A 23,019-nucleotide genomic window follows, 5' to 3' on the forward strand; every position below is an offset into this window, starting at 1 on the left:
ACCACGTAAAGCCGCACTGTCAAAATATGCAAACAGAATTATTGTGCGTGGTTTTCACCTTTCTTTGAGTCCAATATTCCGTGCGCTTCAGACTGTTTATAGTAATTGCCTAATTCATTCATTTAGGGTTAGACGTAGACATGTTTTGAAAAACGGCATGTGAATATATCGTAGCTGGATAGTCTTTGGCACGATGGGTGTTCTTCCGTGGAATTCAGTTATGGAATAGCGTCACCAGGGGCATCTCACACTTGTACTTTAAAACATCTTCTCATTACTTAAAATGGTTTTAAGTTCACAGTTCGAGTATCGTTACATGACCAACACATTTGCTCGCAATTTTACATATGACCTGTAATAGTGGCCTGTATTTGACACAGTGACGTTACAACAATGAGCCATTAGCAATGAGTCCCGAGCTATTAGCTATGGTGCCCCAAGTTTGTGAGGGCATATAGGGGGCGGCAACCGACACATGCACTATCCCAAATTTTGTGGGGCGGAGTTCGATAATGTGATATTAAAAGTAGGCTATGGAGCGACATCACGGTTTTTGCTCGCGCGGTTTGTACCCTTTACCCGGGGACCCACTGTTATTACGATTTGGCTGTATCAGACGACACATTGTGATCCCACTTATCTTAACATTACGGATTTATTTTCACATTCGCTCCTGTGCGTGGCTACATATTTTGGTGTGCATAGCTACAGTGTATCCAAATGGATAGGCTAGCCTCCTCGAGTCCTCCACCCCGAGGGTTTTGGCGGCACTGCCAACCACGACTGTCTCAGCGCTTGAGATGCATAGAACTATGACCCATATTACGCGTCAGCTTGATCAACCCAAATCAGTGAGATGTGATGCCAATTCTAAAGAAATGCTCCTGCAATTATTGAATCAGCTACACTTTGTACACGATGCCGTATTGTGCCATCATCTGATATGCCAGCGATCTTACGATTATTTCTTAGTACAACATATGAAACTATTTACAGCGCCACTTTTTTTAGATGCTTTAAAAGTGTTTTGCCTTTCTTTTTTGGGAATCTGATTGACTGATGTTTGTGAGCTGAATGGAGAGTGTCCTTGGAAAGAAGCCTATTGTGTGGGAGTGGGAGGGAGAGGGAGAGAGGCTGGGCGGGAGAGCAGGCCTGGGGGGATATGTGTAGAACCACAGATGTGTGCAGCTTGGACATCTGCTCTCTCTGCAGCCATTGTCAAGGAAACATTTAAGATGGTCGACATCTCAATACTACAAAGCCCCCTTTTCAGGCCAGGCCCATTAAGCAGGGGGCAGTCCCAAGAGCTCATGACTCTCCTGTGTTACTTTGGTACTTGTGCTCACCCATTCCACTCAGGTGCAGGTCTGGTCCCACACCCAAAAATAATCCAAATCGGTTGTCCAGTGCGAAAGTTCATTAACCATGTAGACTCCACCACCAACAACAGCAACCTTTAAACACCCATCACAGACATATAGGCTCTTTTGAGGTGATCTAATCAGTTCAGTGTAGTGACAGCAGAAATGGAGGGAAACGGAGGGCAGAGGTTTAGTTAAAGCTGCTACAAGTTCTAGTTTAAAAAAAAAAATACTTAAGCTAATTGGCTTTCTTTTCTGCAAGCTGTACTTTTTGGAATGCCTAAGCTAGCTGGCCACATTCTGATTGCCATCACAAAAATAGCTGTTCTGGGGGGGGGGGCTCTCAGACTCCTGGGCTCTTTAATCAGCAACTACAATTTCAACACAGCCCTACTGTATTAACCAATCAGGAGACTTCTCAAGAGATGGGCATTCCTTCCTGTTAATTTATCACTTAGGCTGCACAATGGAGGGATCGAGTAGACTATGGTGCCTGACAAAAGTTATCAAAAATTCTAAAATGTGAACAGGAACCAGAGTAAAGTCTGTTGCCCCAGTTGTTTAAGTTCAGTTTGAGTACTTCGATTTTCCTATGTCTATTCCACTCCTGTTCACAACTGGTGGTGCTGACATTCCCCCCGTGACTTAAGGCAGTCAAAAGGAACCACTGTTAGCCCCTGCAATATTTATGACCATCACTCGCCCTCCCACCCTATCCTCCACAGGCCCCCCTTGCTATCGCCAGTAGAGGAGTAGAGGGCCCGCAAAGACCCCTGCTAAAACCTTCTCTCATTGCAGTCATTATTGCAGGATTTATGAGTGCTTTCACCCTGACTATGAGCCTGCACCTTTGACACCAGAGCTGGGCGCTAGGAGAGCAGGGCTTGTGCTAGTAGTTCATGGCTGGTGTTGGGAAAGTGCTAAACATGCTCTCTGTATTCTCCCTCCCCTCCCCCTTTTCCACAACACCAATGCTCTTCCTGCCCAAAGGAGGTACCCTTTTCTGGGTAAGCCTCGATTCTTCTGTGGTCAGCGATCCAGAGGAGAGAATGCCTGTTTTTCTTGTGGCAGACAGAGCGTAGGCTTAATTGCCCTGGTCAGTGTTGGTCATATACAGATGACCTGGATCTTGAGCATTGTGGATAAGTGCACACAGTATGTGTGTGGGGGTTTGTGTGCGGTGAGTCTTTAGCTGTTTTCAGACATGCGCTGCGAACCCAAACTTATTTAGACATTATCCGGAGGAGCTGTATGTGAGAACACAAATGTCTGAATCCCTTGGACCGGACATTTAACAGACTTTCCCATGCCAGCTTCCGGGTTCTAAGTCCATGTCATGTCCGATTGACCCCATGTGTGAATAGAGCAGGTCATTGTCCGGAGAATTCACAGGGAGCGGGCGTGTTGACACCAATCACCTTCACACTGCCTTCACTCACACGTTGCTCAAACAAATTATACTAACATCAGGGTTATTAAAGGTAACGAAAACCCAAATGAAAACTACACTAGCAGTGACTGATCATCATTTAACTGAAATAAAAATTTAAATGACCGTTTCCAAAAACACTAAAACTAAATACAAACTACAGTGAACAGTGCCACACAAACTAAAACGAAATGGTAAAATCAGCTTAGTGTTTGTTTCCCCCCTTTGATTTGCATTGCGGTTATAGCACTTTGTCCTATTCTTTTTGACCTCTTGATTGGTTTATAAAAAGGACCTAGGATGAAGGAAATAAATAATTTGATGTCATGCATCATTTCATCCTTACTTTTTCAGCATATTTAAATCATCGTTTCTTCATAATACCAGGAAAAACTCAAATGAACATGAAAACGAAATAAAAATAAACTAAAACTAGTCAGCCCCTCAAAATAAGAATAAAACGACTTATGCACTCTTAAAACTAAACTGAAAGACTAAATAATAATGAAAAACAAATGAAGATTTCAAAGCTATAATAATTCTGACATGCATGGCACAACCACCTAGCTACCGAGCGATAACTAGCTATCTATCTAAACTGAACAGTCTCACAAATTAAAATGTAATTCAATGCAATTCAAGAGAAATGTACGTGTTCATGTTCGTTAGCTAGCGAGCTAGTTGTTCATATTAGGCTTACAAGAAAATGTTCACAATTGCAAACTTACTACTGGTAGTCAGCTACGTTTTGTCAGTTATTTTAGCAAGCTTACCAACTAACTTTACCCGAGCTAAGCAATATCTAGCTGACTTGTTTAGTTCTGTAACCAAGTAACTACTAACCAGGAATGCCAATAAGCACCCAGTGACAAGGGTTTCTGTCTCTCCTGTCACAGAAGTAGGTGAGAATGCATCTGACAAGTTCAATTTCCTGTTGTGTGCTACATGCGTGAAAGGGAACTGGACCTGATTCTCCAGACATTGTTCATATGAGAAAATGGCTTTTGACGTGTCTAACTGGGTTGTGTCATCCTCTCTACTCTCTAGGTGTGCTGTTAGTTTGGCAGGCAGCTAAGAAAGGAAGGTTTATTATACAGAGTCAGCGATGAGGGGGCCAAGCAGCCCAACAGGCGATAGTTGCCATGGAAACTTAATGTCGTTATGTCCGGGGCATGGCTGTAAGCACTTACCGCAAGTTTTATATCAATTGACTTAAGACTGGCCGAGATATGAGCTCACTTCCTGTTCAATCAACTGTACCAGACGAATGGTTTTGAAAATGAAAACTCCATCTGATAACCTTTGTGAGGTTTTGTCTGAAGTAGAGTACCAGTATGAAATGGTATAAAAATGTAATGTCACGATTATAGTGACCAAAATGATCATGGTTATCAGTATTGTCACGGTATTGTTCAAATGTGCTGATAATGTACAGCACGGTACACTCAAAACTTCCTAGGAGTTTAACTAAAACTGTAAATAATGCTGTTACATCGTAGTTACGCTGGAAAATCTATACATAAGAAGGCATAGGCATCATGTTTAGCTGGGGATGCTGGGGACAAAAAACTACTAGGGATATGCAGAAAGCCCAGTATTTGTATTGTATTTTGAAGCAGCTAAATTAAATGTATTTGTATTCAAATAAAAGTGGAAATAGGCAAAACAATCTCAAAAACAATTCAATAAACCATTATAATAATTAAATTACATTTTGGGTTATGGTTTTCATAAACCCAGTAATAAACATGTATAACCATAAACACCATTGGAAGGAAAATCAGTTAAAAACTTAGCATTCATTTGCTTATCCACAGTCAAACCAACAAACTAAACTCTAAGGGATGACTGCTACAGAGGTGGCCCATTTGACCAAATGAATGGACGAGGCGGAGGCAAAAAACTCCACAATGCGAAGTTTATACCCTGGTTGCCACGCATGTATTTAGGGTTGTTTGCTTGGTTACAGCTGATTCTGCCATTGCTAAGCTCGAATCAATTAGCCTGCTGTTTATGATTCTATGCTTGCTAGCTTTCCAGCTTGCTAGTCCTTCAGATAACATGTTTAACCACGAAATTCATCGCGATTACACCACTTGGCAAAATTAGAGAATATGTTTATTGTGTTCATTTATTAGCTTGCCTGACTACACACTCGCTGCAGTAGCCTCCATTAATGGGCAGCTTTTCAATCAACCATTCTTTACTATACTTGTTCATAGGTGTCCCATTATAGAGAATTAATGGACACCTGCCAGCCAATCAGAAAAGAGTATTTCTCGTCCTTGGGGTAAAACTAATGAAAGTCTGTGAAAATTGCAAACCCCGCCACCACTTGCCCTAATTGGACGTCTTTGAACAGACAGAGTGTTAACCATATAGGCTAATTACAGGGCTAACAGGCGAATGCTAGCCTAATCATCTCCAGGTCAAAGAAGCTCGGCTGCGTCTGAGTTGAAATAGTGGCACAGTAACTTTGCTTGGATAGCTATAAATAGCGCTCTATTTCACCAGTGTGATATGCAACCGTGTGACATGCAGGCTGACTAGGCAAGGTACACAGTGTCAGAGTTAACACAGGGAAATCTCCTCCTCCCTGCCAAACAAACACCACTTTACATATTGCAGGTCCAATAGGAAAACAGAAGACAAGTTGTGTTCTAATAAACTACCTCAGCAAACCAATGAAGGTAGAAAAAAAAAAAAACCTAATCAAAACAAATTAGTGGCGGAGCAATGTAATCCATATTGTGTATATTTGAACGAGGCTGAGCTGCTCCTTCTCAGGCTGGGTTCTCACCCCTCCACTCTCCTCTTGTCTTCCCATCATGTCAGCACAAGCAGGTGGAGCACAAACACCAAACATGCTCATTTCTGAGGAGCGCAGCTATTTCACATGTTGTTTTACTTCTTCCAAAAACAAATAATTACAAAATATTTATATTCGTAAAAACCCCATTATTTGTGCATTTCTGAAAACCATATTCGGATTCAACTCCGCCTCTAGTGCCCAAGCAACTCTGCTTGGCCCCCTATTAATGGAGAAAAAAAGTTTGTGAGAACACTGTGAAGGCACCACTATAAATGCTTGTCTCCCATGTTTTGTTCTGGCTAGAATAGGACGGGGGTCCGTTTCAATATATGATTTAATTGGTCTCGGTAGACCTCGGCTTATCTCCCCCTCTATCTTTTATGACTCCAGTATTAGCTTATTGTGAATGTAATGCTTGTCAGAGGCTTACCATCGTGGTCGTTAGCCCCAAGTGGAGGGGAGTGATTTGTCTCATTTGCAACAAGAACTCCTAGGATAACACTGAGGTTAGAGTGCAAACAGCTAGCAAGCTTACCCTTCTGGTTTCCTTGACTGAAAGACCCTTACTGTCTGGATGAAAGAGAGGGCGAGAGAGAGGGGAAAGAAACACTCTTGTTTTCCACCGAGGCTAGTCCTTCCTGGCAGCGGCTTGTGGGAAACATTAGGGAAGAGATTTGGGGGTGGGTGGGAGGTTAGGGGTGTCAGTCGGTCCCTTCCAGCTGTCCTGGTCCAAAGACTAAGACTTGAACCATATTATCTGTCTGATTATCTGTCTGATAACGCCAGGGAGGAGGAAACCAGGAACAGTGCTATCAACTTGCCAGAGGGTAAAATGCATGATGGTTTCTTCAACAGATGAGCGTGATAAAGTTGTAGCCGTTTCCTCCTGTGATTCAAAGGGTTTTCATTTAGTTAGTGTTGGCAGCCTTCCTCTGTTTCCAGTTGATTTCTGCTGTGATGCTGTTCCCTCCTGTCTTTGGATCATTTGATTGGGCATGGCAGGAACGAGGGAGCATGCCAGGGAATACAGACGGGAGAAGTAATCGCATCTGTGAATGTCTCTTCCACGGGAGCAGGCAGGGTAGTGTGTGATCAGCTGAAGGAAGAAAAGAGAGACGTGAGCCCAAGAGAAAGACTCCGAGAGCGAGAGGCAGCGAGGATTGAAAGGGAGAGGAAGACCAAGAGGGCCAACACCGTAGGGAGTTCTTCATGTAGCGTGTGCTTAAGAGATGGAGACTAGGTCAAGAATTACAAATGTTTTGCCATTGCGCTCAGACGTGCTAATTGGATATGAATGAATAATGAATAGACAAGCCTTTTAAAAGTGTTCTGGCTGTAGCTTAACCTGTAGTCAATCAACGGGATTACTGTTAAGTGTGTTGCATTGCCACCTGTGTCTGTGTGCATGAGTGCGTGCCCTGCTTGAACTGGGCCTGGGATTTGAGTTTCATTGAAGCTAGTCAGTCAAGCAGTTACAAAATGACACTTGCTCTATTCAGCAACTCAAACATTTTTTTTTATTTTAAATAAAAAAAAAAAAAGAAAAGCGTATTATTTCTGTGCTCCGAGAATTGTGATTACATAATTTGCCACGGATTTCTCCCAGTTAAATCCCAAAAGACCTCAGTAATTTTAAAGACAATAAAGTTTTCTTATGGGGGCATTGAAGAACTACTCAATTGTGTATAGCTGTGTTCAAAAAGAATAGACTTGAGTGAAATGCAATTACCACAGATCATCGGCTGCATAGGGAGGGATCTGTGAAATAATACCATCACTCTGGCTTTTGTGGTGCTGTCAGCGCTTACATTTTTTCATCACTTTCTCTCTCTCTCTCTCTCTCTCTCCGTGTATCTTTTGTGAAGATGTGTTTGGTAGAGATAGATGTGTTGATCACTCTCAAGGTCAAATGTATGAGAGCTGGGCTCTTGGATGAGATTGATTTCACTTCATTTCACTCCAGTAATGTGATGTAATGAAGAGCATCTTCATACTGATGAGGATGATTACTCACTGTGTGTGTGTGTGTGTGTGTGTGTGTGTGTGTGTGTGTGTGTGTGTGTGTGTGTGTGTGTGTGTGTGTGTGTGTGTGTGTGTGTGTGTGTGTGTGTGTGTGTGTGTGTGTGTGTGTGTGTGTGTGTGTGTGTGTGTGTGCATGTGTTTGTTAGCGGGGGGAAGTAAAAATCCATGCACCACTGTAAAACACACCATTGTCTCGAATAGTACAATGGCCTCAGCCAGCACAAACACTAGTAAGGACTAGTGTGTGAATTTGAATGCCTATTTCTCTCTCTCTCTCTCTCTCTATCTCTCTCTGTCTCTGTCTCACACTCACCTCATCAGACATTACGAGCGAATATGATTAATTTGGTTGGTGTTGGTGAGGGGTGTGTTAGGGGCCAACCCTGCATCCCTGGGTGCTGTTCCCCTTGGGTTGTTTCTGTCCCACTCCCCCTTCTCTCTGGGCATGTTTACCTGGGGCTTCACACATCAGCAGTCTTTCCAGGAATGGAGCAGGAATGGAGCTCTGAGGGCTTAGAGGGCTTTACCTGAGCAGGAGAGCACAGCAGAGGAGTAGGCATCTTCACCTCCCCCTCCCCTCCCTTCCCCTCCCCTCCCCAGGGAGCTGTGCAGTCCAAAACAAGCAAGGCGGAGCATTAAGATGGTGCAAATGGGTTTTTCTATTTTGTCACTTGTGTTTGCAGGTTTTTATTATTTGTCTCTTCAGGAAGGGAGAGAGGGAAAGTGAGAGAGAGGGAGCAAAATGGGTGGCTGTTTCCCAACGCTCTCTGTCCGCCTGTTGAACTCGCAGCATACTGGGGAAGGAGATGGACAGGCGGAAAATTAATAACATGCAAATGAGCCTGCAGGTGTGGGTTGGTACATGCCATGCCTGGTTTCTGCTTGCTGGCAGCCCAGTTACATACACACCAACTCTCATTCACACAGATACACAACCATGCATATCTTATCACTCGCACACACACACACACACACACACACACACACACCACCGCGAGGAAAAAAGATGTCCAACAAAATTTGTTTGTTCTTTTGCCTTATTTATTTTGAAGGAAGTGCATTCCAGAATCGGGAGAATAACTGGTATGTCAGAGAAGGTTTTTGTCCTTTTGTGTGGTGATTTGGTGCACTGGCCTTGCTTACCAGTAACAGAGTAGAACATGGCCGATGCATAACGGCCGAAAGATAATGTGCAGTGATCATGTAAGCGAGCGAGTTTGAGTTGGAACTAACCTCCCTGTAGTCTTCCTGGGGCCTTACATGCCTCAGACACAGCTGGCCTGATAGCCCCTCACCCGGTACATGCCCCAAACCTTATGTAATGTCTCCAAACATTTGTGCTGGATCAGAGGAAGTCAGGCATGCCAGAACTGTACAGATCGCTCCCCAGCCTACTGTGCTGACTGTGAGTGGGGGGAGGGGGACAGATGGCGGCCCAAGTTCCCAGGAACCAGGAGAGCATAGGAGAGAGAGAACGAGAGAGGGAGAAAGAACGAGAGAGGGAGAAAGAACGAGAGAGGGAGAGGGAAAGAGAGAGAGCCTCTGGAGCGGAGGAATGGCATGCTCATAGACAGCTGAACTGTGTCAGGAGGGAAGGTGGTTACGGTGCAGGAGACTGGAGCTCTGTCTGTCTGTCATTAGCAAGGCTGCAGTCATGTCTGTTCAGCCAGAGCTGCCTCTCCAACAAGACCCAGGAGACCAGCCTGCGTGCTCTGCTCTGCTCTGCTCTGCTCACCATGGCCATTGTTTGTGTGTTATTTTCTCCCTGCTGCATCATTATGTGGAATGCTTTTTTTGAGTGCATTCTCTGGAGTCCCTGCCCGAGGCGCCCCATGCGGAAATGGGCCAGATCCTTCAGTCGAGTGCTGCTCGCTCGCTCGCTGGGATTCTGAGTTAGCAGCCAGGCTGCGCTCTGTCGCCCGGACCCACAGAGAGCTGGTGACCTTGCGCCTCCCCTGAAAAACAAATGGGTTATTATCATTAGCTGTGGCAGACGGCACTGTGAACTCTGCCACTGTGGCGCTCTGCTAAAGGCTGTTGATGGTGGCGGGGATTCAGAGGAAGGGACGAGGATGGAGAGAAGCAGCCAGGAGTGGACGGAGGGAAAGAACTGCTGCAGCGCCTACAGGTGAGGGCAGCCAGGCAAAGGAGGAGGCAGAGGGGCGATAGGAGGTGAAATTGACGAATGAGAGATGTGCAATAAACTACAAGAGCCAGAAGCCCTGTTGGCCTCTCCTGGTTGCAGACCTAATGAAGGCAGGTTCTGCAGGCCAGCCCTGGCGCACACTTAATCACCTGCCACTTCCACCCGTAACCATGCTGATGGGCAGAAACAGCACAGAAACAGGAACCCACTGGAGGACAGGAAACAGTGTTTGGGAGGGAAGGGGGTGTCAGTGTCTGAATTTGGCATTTGGCAAGGTGACTGACTTATGGAGGTCATTATCATGTTTGTCCGAAGTCATGTCGAGCTTATCAGATAGTCTGGTGGGATCATTAGATTGAAGGAAGTAGGCTATCCGTTGTGAAGGATCTATTTTGTGTGTGTGTGGTAGAGCTAGAAAACGACAACAAGCCTCGTGTAGTTATCCACGTCAAAAGAAATCAACATTGATGCTGTTAACCTCAGCAGGACCATTTCTATTGAAGTTCCTTTCACAGACACTAATGACTATTTAGTAGGGGTGCAGCCATCGAAAGCCCAGTGCAGGGGCATGAAGGCCCTTGGCCAGCGAGTTGGGATGTGAGGGAGGGGATGTGTTTGGGAAAGTGAGTGGGATGTGAGGGAGGGGATGTGTTTGGGAAAGCGAGTGGGATGTGAGGGAGGGGATGTGTTTGGGAAAGTGAGTGGGATGTGAGGGAGGGGATGTGTTTGGGAAAGCGAGTGGGATGCGAGGGAGGGGATGTGTTTGGGAAAGCGAATGGGATGCGAGGGAGGGGATGTGTTTGGGAAAGCGCAGACAATGTGCCATCTGCACGCGGCAGGGAGTGGCAGCCACACCGGCACACTGCTGGGAGCAACTATTGCATTGTTATTAAACGGCCGCTACCACACTGGCAGCCATATTAAAGCCAAGATGCCTGGCCTGAGACGAAAGGATGGGAGGAGGAGTGAGGAGTGAGGGAGGAGGAATAAGAAAGCAGAAAACGGGTGGGGGAGGGGGGTGTGGGGATGATTGGAGAATGGCATCCAAAAACAAGTTTGTCTGTATCTGCAGCTATGGTGGCCAAGATTAGATGGTACCACATACTGGAGAAGAGGGGACGGAAGGAAATCTTTTTTTCCTCTGTGTTTCTGTCTCTCTCCATCCTCCCCTCTCCCACCTTTCTCTTCTCCCTCTCTCCCACTGGCTCTGTGTCTTCAGCAAGTCCAAAAGAGGCTGATTTTGTGTTCCAGATCTGTATACTAAGTATGGGCACAGAGTGTGAAGTGTGTGTGTGTGCATGCATGCATGGTTGTGTGTGTAAGCCCAGTGGGGGGACATGTTTGTGTGTTTTGTAAACCCAGAGGGGTGTGTGTGTGTGTGTGTGTGTGTGTGTGTGTGTGTCTGTGCTCTGGAGATCAGTGTGCCAACTCAGAGGTGTGTTGGTGCAAACCCAGTGGGGTGTGTTTTTAGGTGAAGCTCAGCTGCGTTCTGTCAGCCTCAGCCACCTCTGGACTGCATCCACCATCTCCCCTGGCCCCTGGTGAAACACACACACACACACACACACACACACACACACACACACACTCTCACTCACTGTCACAATTATGACTCAAATCTCATATTCTAATATTTGTTGCTTACTGTAAGGAAATTAGGAAATGACAAAGTGATGAAATGACAAACACCTTGCATTATTTATTTGTCAACATAGCCTGCGTGTGTCTGTGTAGCTGTTTTGTTGTCAAACGAGAGTAAATCTCTGAGCATATCCTTAGTATTGTTAAAGTGGTTCTGGTGACTGACTGAATGGGTGGGTGAGTGATTGTGTTAATAAGTGTTACTGAGACAGTAATGCACGCTACCCCCACTTTTTCTGGGTTAAGTTTTGCAAGGGCCTGTTGAGGAAGCAGCCATGGTGCTTGACGGAAGCTGACATTTCCAAAGGTCTGCCAGGAGAATCTGTTTGTGACAGCTTTAAATTATAGTGTGGGAGCAGGGGAAGGGCGGGGAAGAACGAAGTGGATTGGGTGGGGTGGGGGTGTGCACAGCCTGGGAGAAAATGGCGTCTGCCTATTTAAATGTCACTTCAGCCAAGTGAATGCACTCTCTCCCTCCCCATCTCCCTAGCTTTCTTTTCTTATCTTTTCTGTGTGCGAGTGTTCCTGCGCTGTGGCAGGAGGTGCCGTGCTGTCAGTGGGGTGCAGTGGAAAGGAGTGTGTGTGTGTGTGTGGAGGAGGGTGTTTGTGGAGAGAGGCCAGATTTATGGAAGAAAAAAAGGGTGGCCACATTTTGAGCGAGCCCAGTGCTTTTGTGGAGTATTCCATAGTGAGTGTGTAAGAGAAAGCACTGTTGCCGATGGTTGGAATATTTATTATGATGTGTGTCCATTTAGTTGGGGGAGGGGAGAATGCCTCACAGGGCCAGACACACACACACACACACACACACACACACACACACACACACACACACACACACACACACACACACACACACACACACACACAGAGGGAGAGAGAACTGTCAGTCTGCAGCTGTCTGAATTTAACAGTGATCAGCAGTGGAAACAAAGCATTTGAATTTGAGGTAGTTTTGTAAACGGTCCTGATATTTTGTGATCTATTGAACAAGCAGTACTGTTTTTAAATAGAATAGATTACCAGATCAGAACCAAGTGTTGTTTTTGTCTCTGTTTGAGGTAATGTGCTGTTAGTTATTGTATTTGTATTTGTGTTGTGATATGTTGTCCCTCGTGGCACCGACAGGAGCAGACCTCCAAATTCCATTGTATGCAAATAAAATGACAATAAAGGATTTACATTTTTCAATTTTCAATATTCTATGGACGGAGGTGTGTTTTAGCTGTAGTGTTGGGGAACAGGCATGTTCTCTGGATACATGTTCAAGCCTTATTTCTGTCTCTCTGATGGTGTGGAAGCTGGACAAACTGGTTCCTGGAGTGCCTCAGCATTTTGGCTAGTGGGCATGCAATCTGCCTGCTCAATGTTCACGCTATCATGCTTCTCCTGTACCCTGTGTGTGTGTGTGTGTGGGTGGGTGTGGGTGAGTGGGGAAAACCATCTCAAAAAACCTCTTTCTCTGTGGCCCACTAGAAGTGCTTGGATATGGAGCCCAGACAAACAAACACTATGTGTGCCTATGTGTGCCACTGTAAATACACTTTTAGCAGAGTCATTTTCCCTAATTAAACATGTGTGTGAGAATGTGTGCAGCACTGGTCCTGATTAATGGTGCAATTACATAATTCATTGCACTAAAAAATGAACATGGTGATAACGAGCTAGAAGCCTATTGTGTAATGATCGAGTGCCGCTCCGCACCGAATGGGAAACAGAAGCCAGGCTCTGTAGGCTCAGGGAGCAGTCTACACTACAGATGGTCTCGGACTCACACCAGGAACGGAGCAGGCCTCTGGAGTTTAAATACGGAGTAGCAAGGCTTCTTGGAGCTCTGCTGTGTCATGTTGGATGGGTTTGCTGTCCGTTACAAGATTTTTGTTCTGGTGTGGTCTGACTTGTGCTGAATGCAAAAAGATTTAGCAGATTTCCTTTCACGGATCCTATTTGTGTGTATGCTTTTATGAGCGAGTCTACTGGCTGCCTCCAAGAAGAATGTGATACGAAGGCAGCGACTAGTTAGACACCGGGATGGGCCCCAGGCATGGGTCTTTTCTAGGAAACACACACACACACACACACACACACACACTCTCTCACACACCTGCACATGTAAGCACACCCTAATTTTGGGACACGCCTCTGGTGTGAAGGTGTTTGCCTGTCTAAACAGACAGACGTAGAGTGTCTGTACCTTTTCCATTTTTGCTTTTGAAGCATCTTACTTGGACCAATGTATACTAAATGATCTGCAATCTTTTCACCGAGAGCAGGTTTGTTAGAAGCACAGTGTCCTTTTCTGTTTCCCCTGGCTTTTTTCCCTCCACAGTGTCAGCGCTAAGGGCTTATGGCTGGAGCTAAGACGGCTCCCAGGACGGGGCTTTGACTTGAGCTTGCTCTGACTGCTTCTCCTCCCTGCTCCGCAGCGCAGCGCAGCCCAATCCGCCCCAGCCCTCACACTCGCTGCATTGTGACGAGTGCTCAGAGGGCAAAACCTGCTGAGAAACAGAATATTTTAGGATTTGGGGGGAAGGCCAGTACCTTGAACTACATAAGAATGCACTTGTATGTTCGTATTTATTTTTCTTTCCAGAAGAAAATCTTGGCACTTTTGTAAAGTGCAGCCGGATGATATGCAGTTTTTACCTATTTAAAAAAAAAAAAAACGTGCTTCAATAACAATAGACCTGTCTCCATCAAACCCTTCCTGTAAGTGCCAGCTGTTTTTTCTGGAATAAACAGAGCTGGTCTAAAACGGCTAAAGTGTAGTCTAACAATAGTTGGAGGAGACTGGGCCTGACCTCAACTCTGTGGCAGTCCTGCATATTCAGTCATTATGCCAAGCCTTGATGAGGATAGACAGGGAGAGGGAGAGAGAAAATGGCTGAGTTATCAAGACGGCTTTTTTCATTTTCACTGTTCTGTTTGCCCCCCTCTCTCTCACACACACACACACACACACACACACACACACACACACACACACACACTCGCTCTCACTTTCCCACTCATTCGGTTTCTCTCTCTCAAAACAATGGCTGCTCTGTCTTTGTAGAATCAAAGTTTGGAACTTCACTCAGATGCTTGAAAGCAGGTGGATCAGGTGGTTTTCATACTACTATGTTTCCTTTCACAAGTTGGGCTGTTTAAGAAATGCTTTACAGTCTTTACAGAGTACATTATGTAGAGGTGCCCTTGGTATGGGGGGATGGAATATTCAGTGTCAGAACAATCTTGGAAGCAACAGAAAACAAACTACACAGTGCTTCAGATAAAAGGGCTTCAATATAGGACTAAAGGTTGGGTTTTTAGCAGACGCTTTTGTCCAAAGTGACTTACAAAGGCATTCTGCATTGGCTGGGAATGGAACCCCAGTCAACTGCTTGAAAGGCAGCAATGCTAGCCACTGTACTATCACTGTACAACACCCCAGATATAGGGACTAGATCTACATTATTTGTGTTTCCTAACGGGGTTGTCGAGCATGAGAGCAGCTAAGATCACATTGCAGATGGTTATTCATTAGGTGTGGTTCATTTGAAGCGCATTAGGTGTGGTTCATTTGAAGCGCAACATGTGAAACCACTTTCTTCAGGAAACAAAGTAGTGTGAAAAATAGAATCTTTTTGTATGTCTTGTGAAGAATCACTGGTTAAGACATTTGTGTATGAATGCTTGTGGCGCTATTAAGACACAATACAGTTGTCAAATAAAATTGACTGAAGAAGAGTTTCAGTAAATATGTGGTTTACATAGTGAAATAGTTTCAAATCATACTGAGAAGTCTTGTAAAAAAAAAAACTCCAGCATCCATAAAATTTGACAAGCCTCTTGAGTACTCTCCAGGTATAAGGCGAAAAAAAGCCCCACACAAGACTAGCAGAACACATTTTATGATTTTGCTAAGCACCGTTCAGTTTACAGGTGGGTTTATGAGCCTCTGTTTGCTTGCAGAGTTGGGAAGGGGAGAGTGTTGTGGGTATTTTGGCCCTATAGCTCCACAGTCTGGGCTGTAAGCCTTTCTTAGCCTTCTGGGGCATGGCTGGCTTGGGCCTGTTTGGTAATGTGAGCTGTCAACTACAGCAGGGCAAGGGTTGAGTGTTGCCAGAGTCAAAAAACAAAACCATAAAACAAAATACAAAGAATACCTCAGTTAGCCACCCTGGGGTCTCATCTCCTTTGCCTTGCCAAGCCAAGAGAAGGATTCCTGACCTCATTCTAGACCCTGATTCTGGGCATAGACGCCTGGGCGTTTCACTAGTTGTTTTCTCCGTTCTCTGCTTGTCTAAATTCTGCAGTCGTCACTTGAAGCAAGAGGTTTGTTTGGGCAGAGAGTTGTGTGGTAGCGGCAGAGGTGGATTTGGATCAGTACTGCACATTGCAGGCCACATTCTATCCTTGCTTCAGCACAACACAGCACTTTTTAATCAACCATATCATCTAATCTCACTTACTGAAACATTACCCAGCATACCTCATTGTTCTGAGCTCAACAATAAACCAGGACCCTTCCCACCAACTGCTAAGAGTTGGCTGCACCATGGGTAGAGGTTAATTTTCTGACAGGTCGACAAAACTCCAATTCCCCCTGAACTATAGGAGTACCTGATCTCAATACTCGCTCAACATAGAGTGAAAATTCAGTATCTCCTATTAGATCTGTAGGTAGGTAGTGCTATATTTAGAGTAAGAGCACAGGGCTCCGTCATTTTCTTTACACAGGTTAAAATGAAGATTTTAAATGTGAGACTGGAGAACAGTTGGCGGTTTCTAGCATAAAGGTAGTTATTGTCTGTGTGTTAAAGTGAGACCCAAACCAACTCAAATGCTGATGTATACCTGCACAATTGGGCTGTTTTGGAGAAGATGCTTTGCAAACTACATACTCATCACACCCATTTTTTGTTGTAGCTGTCCCAATGTATCGAACAGTGTAGCACTTTTTCTTTATTGGCGTTGTTTCTAATGTCTGTCGGTAAATTGTCCTTGCCTTTCCAGGCAGATTTGCTCTCGCTGAGGGAGCGGCACTTGCAGTCGTCAGCCTCTTCAGTCCCTCTGTGCTCCTGCAATTAATTCTCACAGCTTCTTCTGGGCCTCATTCTGCAGGTCCTGATTGTTTCTGCTCGGTAATCTACTGCTGGGAAATTGATTTGTTTGTCATTGTGCACAACGTAAGGAGTCTGTTCATGAAAAATGGATAAATGTCATGGCGCTGGCCTCCTGGAACGAAAAGGACAAGCAAGGGAGCGCCTCCATCAGCCCTCCCAGAGCAGCGCTGCATTTATCAGGGCTGGCAGAGGGAGGCAGGAGGGGGTACTTCCATTCCTGGCTCCAACAACAGCAAGACTGAGCACCCCCATAAACAACTGAGGTGGTAGTGCTCAGTCCTAAGAAATAAAAACTTTATTTTTGTTTGCTTGTTGCCACAGAACATGTGAAGCTCCTCCAGAAATGGCTTCCACTTCAAACTGTTATGAGGTAGCCCTCCCCTCCCCTCAGCTTCAGATCAACTTGGCTGGCTGTTAGTGTGCTTCTCTGTAATTAACCTCCCCTGGCCTGGAATGGAGGACCTTCTGAAAGCATTCATTAACCTGCTCTGGAGAGCCTCAGCCATTGTCCTCCCACCCAACCAGCGTAACCCAGTGGAACCCAGGAAAATGCTTTTCATTTGCCATCTCTGAGAGGACGTGCACGGGCTCAGATGGAGTTACAATGGAGGGCTTAGCAGCGTGGTGCGATGAAGAGGCTTTGTGCCTGCTCTCGGCTGGAGCATCATTGAATGGAGACGGGGTGGCGGAGATTGGCGAGATGAGAGGGGGGTAAAATTGGGACAAATATTCTCTGCCCTACAATTAACTTTCTTGATCATTAGAATGCGGGATTTGGGTAGCTTTAGACCTCTCTTTCACTGAAGTTGTGGACCCATGTAGCTGATGAACATGGATTACAATATGCCATTTCAGGAAAAAAAAGATGCATTTATTTTTTTTCAAATAATTCACTGAAAACAATAAGCAATTAAGGAAAATCCTTCCTTTACTGTGTTGAGTTCCTCTGCCACAGTGGGTCTCAAGGGGGTGCCCAGGCAGGCATGGACTCCACTGGAAAATGAAATGATCAAATTGAATCTGACTGACGGGGGCTTGAAGAGTCAGCCCTTGCCTGCCTGTCTGTCAGTCAGTCAGTCAGTCAGGCATCCAGCTCTGCTAAATGCTGCTGTGTGCTTGACGGTGCTGTAACAGTAAGTGCTTCTTGGCTCAGGCCCAGTCTTAACTCAGGCCCAGGCTACTTTGCTCTTTCTTTTCCCTGCCCACCCCCTTCCTCTCAAACTAGGTGTATCTGTCAGGAGACAATCCATTAAACATTTTAGATGGGTTACTTCTCCATTTCCTATGAATGTATATTCTAACAAACCGACTTGTCTGCATATGTTCTCATATGTCCGCACGACAACTCTATTTGTGGGGCCTGAAAACGGGCTCCAGGGTGAAATGAAAACACAACCCGTGCGTAGACAGGCGAATACAGAATCTTTTGAAAAAGATGACGACACGGTCCCAACTTTATCCAATCACGCTTCATTCTCCGTGAAGTTTCAGTCAGAGCTTTGTCCTCAAAAGCCTTCACCACATCCTCAGTGGCAATGAATAGAAAATCTATTTTTGATTGTCAGACACATCATGGTAATCAGACAGTTTGTTCCATTTCTATTTCAGTGGCCAAAGCCTTTTCTAGGTTTGTTTGATATAAAGTGACGCTAAATGCTAGCAACCTTAAGCAGGGTAAGTTCATTTCACTGGGGAAATTCTGTTTGCCCAAACCACATTTTGCTGATGCTGACAAATTTAAAGGATTTATCTTGTCTTGTGTCATTGCTTTGATAATAATATTCTCTAGTTGTAGGCTATAACTTGCAGCATAGATTATGCATGAAATGTGATGTTGAAATGACCTAGCTGGCAACAGTGTTTTTGTGAATCCTTGTGGATTCAAGCCGTCTAAATAAAATACCACCTTCCAGCTGATGGACTGCGGCAAAACTCAGCTCAATGCCTTCTATGTATGGCTGCATCATCTACTGCTGCCTTGTTCTCACCTTAAGTATCTCAAATAAAAATCAATAAATAAGGAAAAAAATGAGGGTGGGGGTAGTGAATGAACAGCGCTTTCCCCGCCTTCAACATCCAAGGAGCAAGGCACCTAACCCCCAACTGCTCCCTGGGTGATTCGGCTGAAGTGGCTGCCCTCTGCTCCGTGTGTGTGTGTGTGTGTGTGTGTGTGTGTGTGTGTGTGTGTGTGTGTGTGTGTGTGTGTGTGTGTGTGTGTGTGTGTGTGTGTGTGTGTGTGTGTGTGTGTGTGTGTGTGTGTGTGTGTGTGTGTGTGTGTGTGTGTGTGTGTGTGTGTGTGCGCGCATGTGCTAACTACTCATGCCAACATGCAGATGGTCCTAAGGGGATTAATAAATATTATATATTTGTATTAAAAAAAAAATATATATATATGAGAGAGACACACGTACATATGCTCATGCATATATACTTGAGCCCACTTCAGCTGCTTGAGCCCACTAGCCTTCTCAATATGCTGAGCAGGAAGTGTGATCCCGTCACCTCTATTCCCCAGTACACTTCCTGAAGTTCCATCCCCCTCTCCAGTCATTTGTCCCTCAGAGGTTGAGCATGGAGGCTCAGGGGTTAACCATGTAGGTCACACAACATGCCTAGAGAAAGGGCTGTCTCTGACATGTGTAAGGACGTTGACAGACCAAGGCAATGATGAAAGACTTGCCAGGCTTAATCGCCTCCCAAAACGCTACACTACTTTGGTGGAAGTAGCACACAAAATGCCATGCAGACAACAGCTTACATCCGACGCCCCTGTTACTGTGCATATACGCTGTACTGTACCCAGAATTGTCAAAACATTCTGTAAGTACCTAGTATGCGACACAATAACAGCACCCATCAATGGTGAAAGAGACAACTCTGCTTCATTGCCTTATGAAAGCCACATAATCCTTGTTGGACTGCATCCAGTAAGACAAAGTGCCACTGTAAACTGTTATACCGTTACTTACCTATGACAGTTTCATTGTGGCCACTAGCCAGCTAGCTAAATAACTACCCAATAATTGCCCAAATGCCAGCCTGTTGGTGCACGTCAGCTCCGACATCCTGCCCTTTGACTGCAACACGGAGTGGTTTAAAATAATGTAAACTGACTTCAGATTTAATCGATCACACACATTTAGGTCAAATTCCCGAAGGTTGTCTGAGACTTGGGAAGTACAGATACTCACAAACATCAGCAACTGTTTAACGAAGAGGAATGACCGATTTCAGTGCCTCAGTGATCCAGTTCCCTGTGATTTCATTGGTAGTCCTGTGTTTGTTGTTGTAGGATTAAATTTTTTTTATTTGTGTTCTGATGTTCCATCAAAGCTTTGGCTAATATGCATTCAGTATGTAAGGCATAGAGAGGAATGGGTTAATCTGACAGCTTCGGCCATTTTCTCCTGGCTGTTCCCTCTCATTCATCCTCTGAAGCCAGTGGAGGGGCTTCTTCCCTGTATGCTCTGAAAAGATTGGAAAACAGCCCAAAGAGGACAGAGAAGCTGGCAAGAGATGCTTGCTTCTTTCTTTCTTTCTTTATCTTTTTTCTTTCTTTCTTTCTTAGCTAAACACTCCCTCGTCCATTTTCAAAGGTTCCACTGAGCTTTGATCTCCTTTGAAAGGAGGTGATTGAGAGAAAGGGGGGCGATGCATAATAGACAGATATGCGCAGGTAGCTTATGCCTTTCCCCAGAGAGAAGGGAGGAGCCTTTTCCGCCATGGTCAGAGAGATGAGTTTTACCATGGCAACCGCTGGGCAGTGCCCACTCTGTGTTGTGCTGCATTCACCCTTTTACCTTAGAGACCAGCAAAGACATCAAGGGTCCCCTGAAATGGCCTCACTTCGCTAGGGAGGCATCCACCACATCAGGTTGAATTATTGTCCCTAAATGAGACCACTGGACCAACACATCCCAAATGGATTAACAATGGACAAGAGCAGGCGCTTGCTCACAAGCTTCTAGAAGATGGACAGCTGATCATCTTCTTCTTGTTCACACAAATGCAATGGGAGAGAATTCTGTGGATGTGTTTCATTAAAGGGTTACAGCCTGAACCTCCTGTGCTTGAGGTAGTAATCTAGGGTAGTGTGATGGAGCTAGATGTTCAGGGTGTTTTTCCAAAGAGTACGATGAGAGACGGGGTTGTAATGCTGACTGTCTTGGCTTGGTGGACTTCTCAATTGTTTGTGGCAGTCCAATGCATGATGGATGCACATCTGTCTTTGTTAAAAGTATGAAGTGGTTCCTGGCACTGTAGAACACCGCGAGGCGTGTTTCAATTGGTGGCTTGGCACTGCAATTAATACATGGTGCATGTTTGAGGTAGTGTGTGCCTCTCTCTCTCACTCTGCCAAAACTCTTGAATAACAAAAATAACGTTGACAGGAGCCACAGAGGAGTGGAGTTCTGTGGAGTCAATGCTCGAGACACACACACATCCACACAAAGAAAACGCTTCCCCTGTCTCCGTTTCTGGACTCTAATGAGTCCCTGAAGCAGTGGTTTTATATTCCTTCCTAATTTGACATGCTTCACTTGGGCTGGGTCTTTCTCTCTTGCTCGTGTTTTCTCTCTCTGTGGGCCCCAAATCCTTCGTACAACACCCTAATGAATGCACTTTGAGAAACAACATATTTTAACCAAACACCACAATAGCAACCAAAACAATCCCACTCAACTTCACTTGGCGTTGCAATTAGTCTCAGCCACATCAGTCAATGCTAAGTGATTGCCAGAGACCTCAGCATTGACAAGACGGGAAATGCTGCTCTGAATACTGGATTACAGTCTTACCTTCTATTTACACTGAGAATTATGGGTGCTGTAGTCGGATCACGAGTAACGTCGGTCATGTCCCTACTTCCTGTTCTGACAGGTTGGAGTAAATGAGCTTTATGTTTGGCACAAAATGGGAAAGGAAACACACACACACACACACACACACACACACACACACACACGTACCACCTCCCTGCACCCAGAATGACGGCGTCCACCACCCCCACCAAAGCAGGCAGCATGGCTCTTGAGAGATTAAATGGCATTGCTAGTGCAAGGAGATGGGCGCAAAGTAAATAGCTGGCTGCACTTTACGAGGCTAATAAAGTCCTCACCGAGCTCCACCTGACAGCTGCTGCCATGTTTGAGCAACACCGCCATTTTAGCGTCCCTTTGCCACGCCTGTGCATCCTCCACTCAGCATTTACAAACTCCCCCTCAGCTTTTCAGGAAGAACACTAATCAGCACCATTTAGTTTCACTGTTTTTAGTGTGTGTGTGTGTGTGTGTGTGTGTGTGTGTGTGTGTGTGTGTGTTTTTGCCTCCTTTACATCAGCTCCTGAAATCTATCTACTAGCCAGAGCTGCAGATGTCTCTAAAAGGTTATAAACACGCTGTAATTAAACTCCCAACTCAATTAGGCCGTCTCCTTGACCTTTGTTGGCTTGCAAAAGCGCTCTGTCTTAACTGAAATGCAATTATTAAGACCATTTTGCTCTATCTGACTCCCTCATCTGTGGCTTAGAGCAAGTGGTAAACATATGCATATGCATGCACACATGCGCCACACACATGCAGGCTGCAAACACAACGTGCCTTTCCATGCACATCTTCACTTTGCAGAAGCTGACTTTTTTAAGCATTTTTGTAGGTGGTTGTGTGGTGCTGCGGTTTTAATGAAGGCATTAGTGCTGATGTAATTTCAGGCCACGCACGCACAAACACACAAACACACACACACAGGGATGGACACACAGACAAGTCCGACACATTTTCCGTGCCCCATACTGCTTAGCTCTCGATGCAGTAGCTCAGAAGTGTGGGTGAATTTGGGTGGTAATGAATAATATGAAGCACTTCACTGCCCCAAGAGTGCCATCATCATCTCTCTCTCTCTCTCTCTCTCTTGCTCTTTCTGTTTTTCTATCTTTCGCTTTTTTTTGTCTTCCCAGTCCCCTCTTTCCATTTTGGAGGCCAGCTTTTGGCATTATTAGGGAATTGAGCATGAACTGGCGTCAGCAGTTTCCTGTATGCTGCTGCAGTCTCATTCCATCTCCAGAGGAGAGGAGAGGATGGCGAGAGAGAGGGCGAGAGAGAGAGAGAGCCACAGAGAGGGGAAACATTAATAGGAGGCTGCTGATAGTTAGGACAGGAGCTGGGCAGGGCCCACATCAATCACAGCGTAGCCTGACGGCTTTATGCGCTCCAGAGAGAGAGGCGCTTAACTTTAATGGGAGGAGATAGAAATGTTGAGTTACTTTATTTTCCCCACCCTTTACACACTGACACACACACTCCCTTTCTCTCTCTCTCTCACACACACACACACACACACACACACACACACACACACACACACACACACACACACACACACACCCACCCACACTCGCACAGGGGCAAACCCCCACCCCCTGAACTATCCGGACCGTGTTTGATATATAGAGTTAATTCCCCTCACCCAGTGCAGTAATTCATGTGTTTCATACATTTAAT

The 23,019-nt window shown here is 45.3% G+C and overlaps 1 protein-coding gene across 2 annotated transcripts in view; it reads left to right on the forward strand.

Moving 5' to 3' along the window:
• Positions 1-23,019, forward strand: part of ctbp2l (C-terminal binding protein 2, like) — an 84,775-nt gene that overhangs the window by 685 nt on the left and 61,071 nt on the right. The window lies entirely within an intron of this gene.

The sequence above is a fragment of the Clupea harengus genome, chromosome 23, assembly GCF_900700415.2.
Source record: "Clupea harengus chromosome 23, Ch_v2.0.2, whole genome shotgun sequence".
In the NCBI taxonomy this organism is placed as follows: domain Eukaryota; kingdom Metazoa; phylum Chordata; class Actinopteri; order Clupeiformes; family Clupeidae; genus Clupea; species Clupea harengus.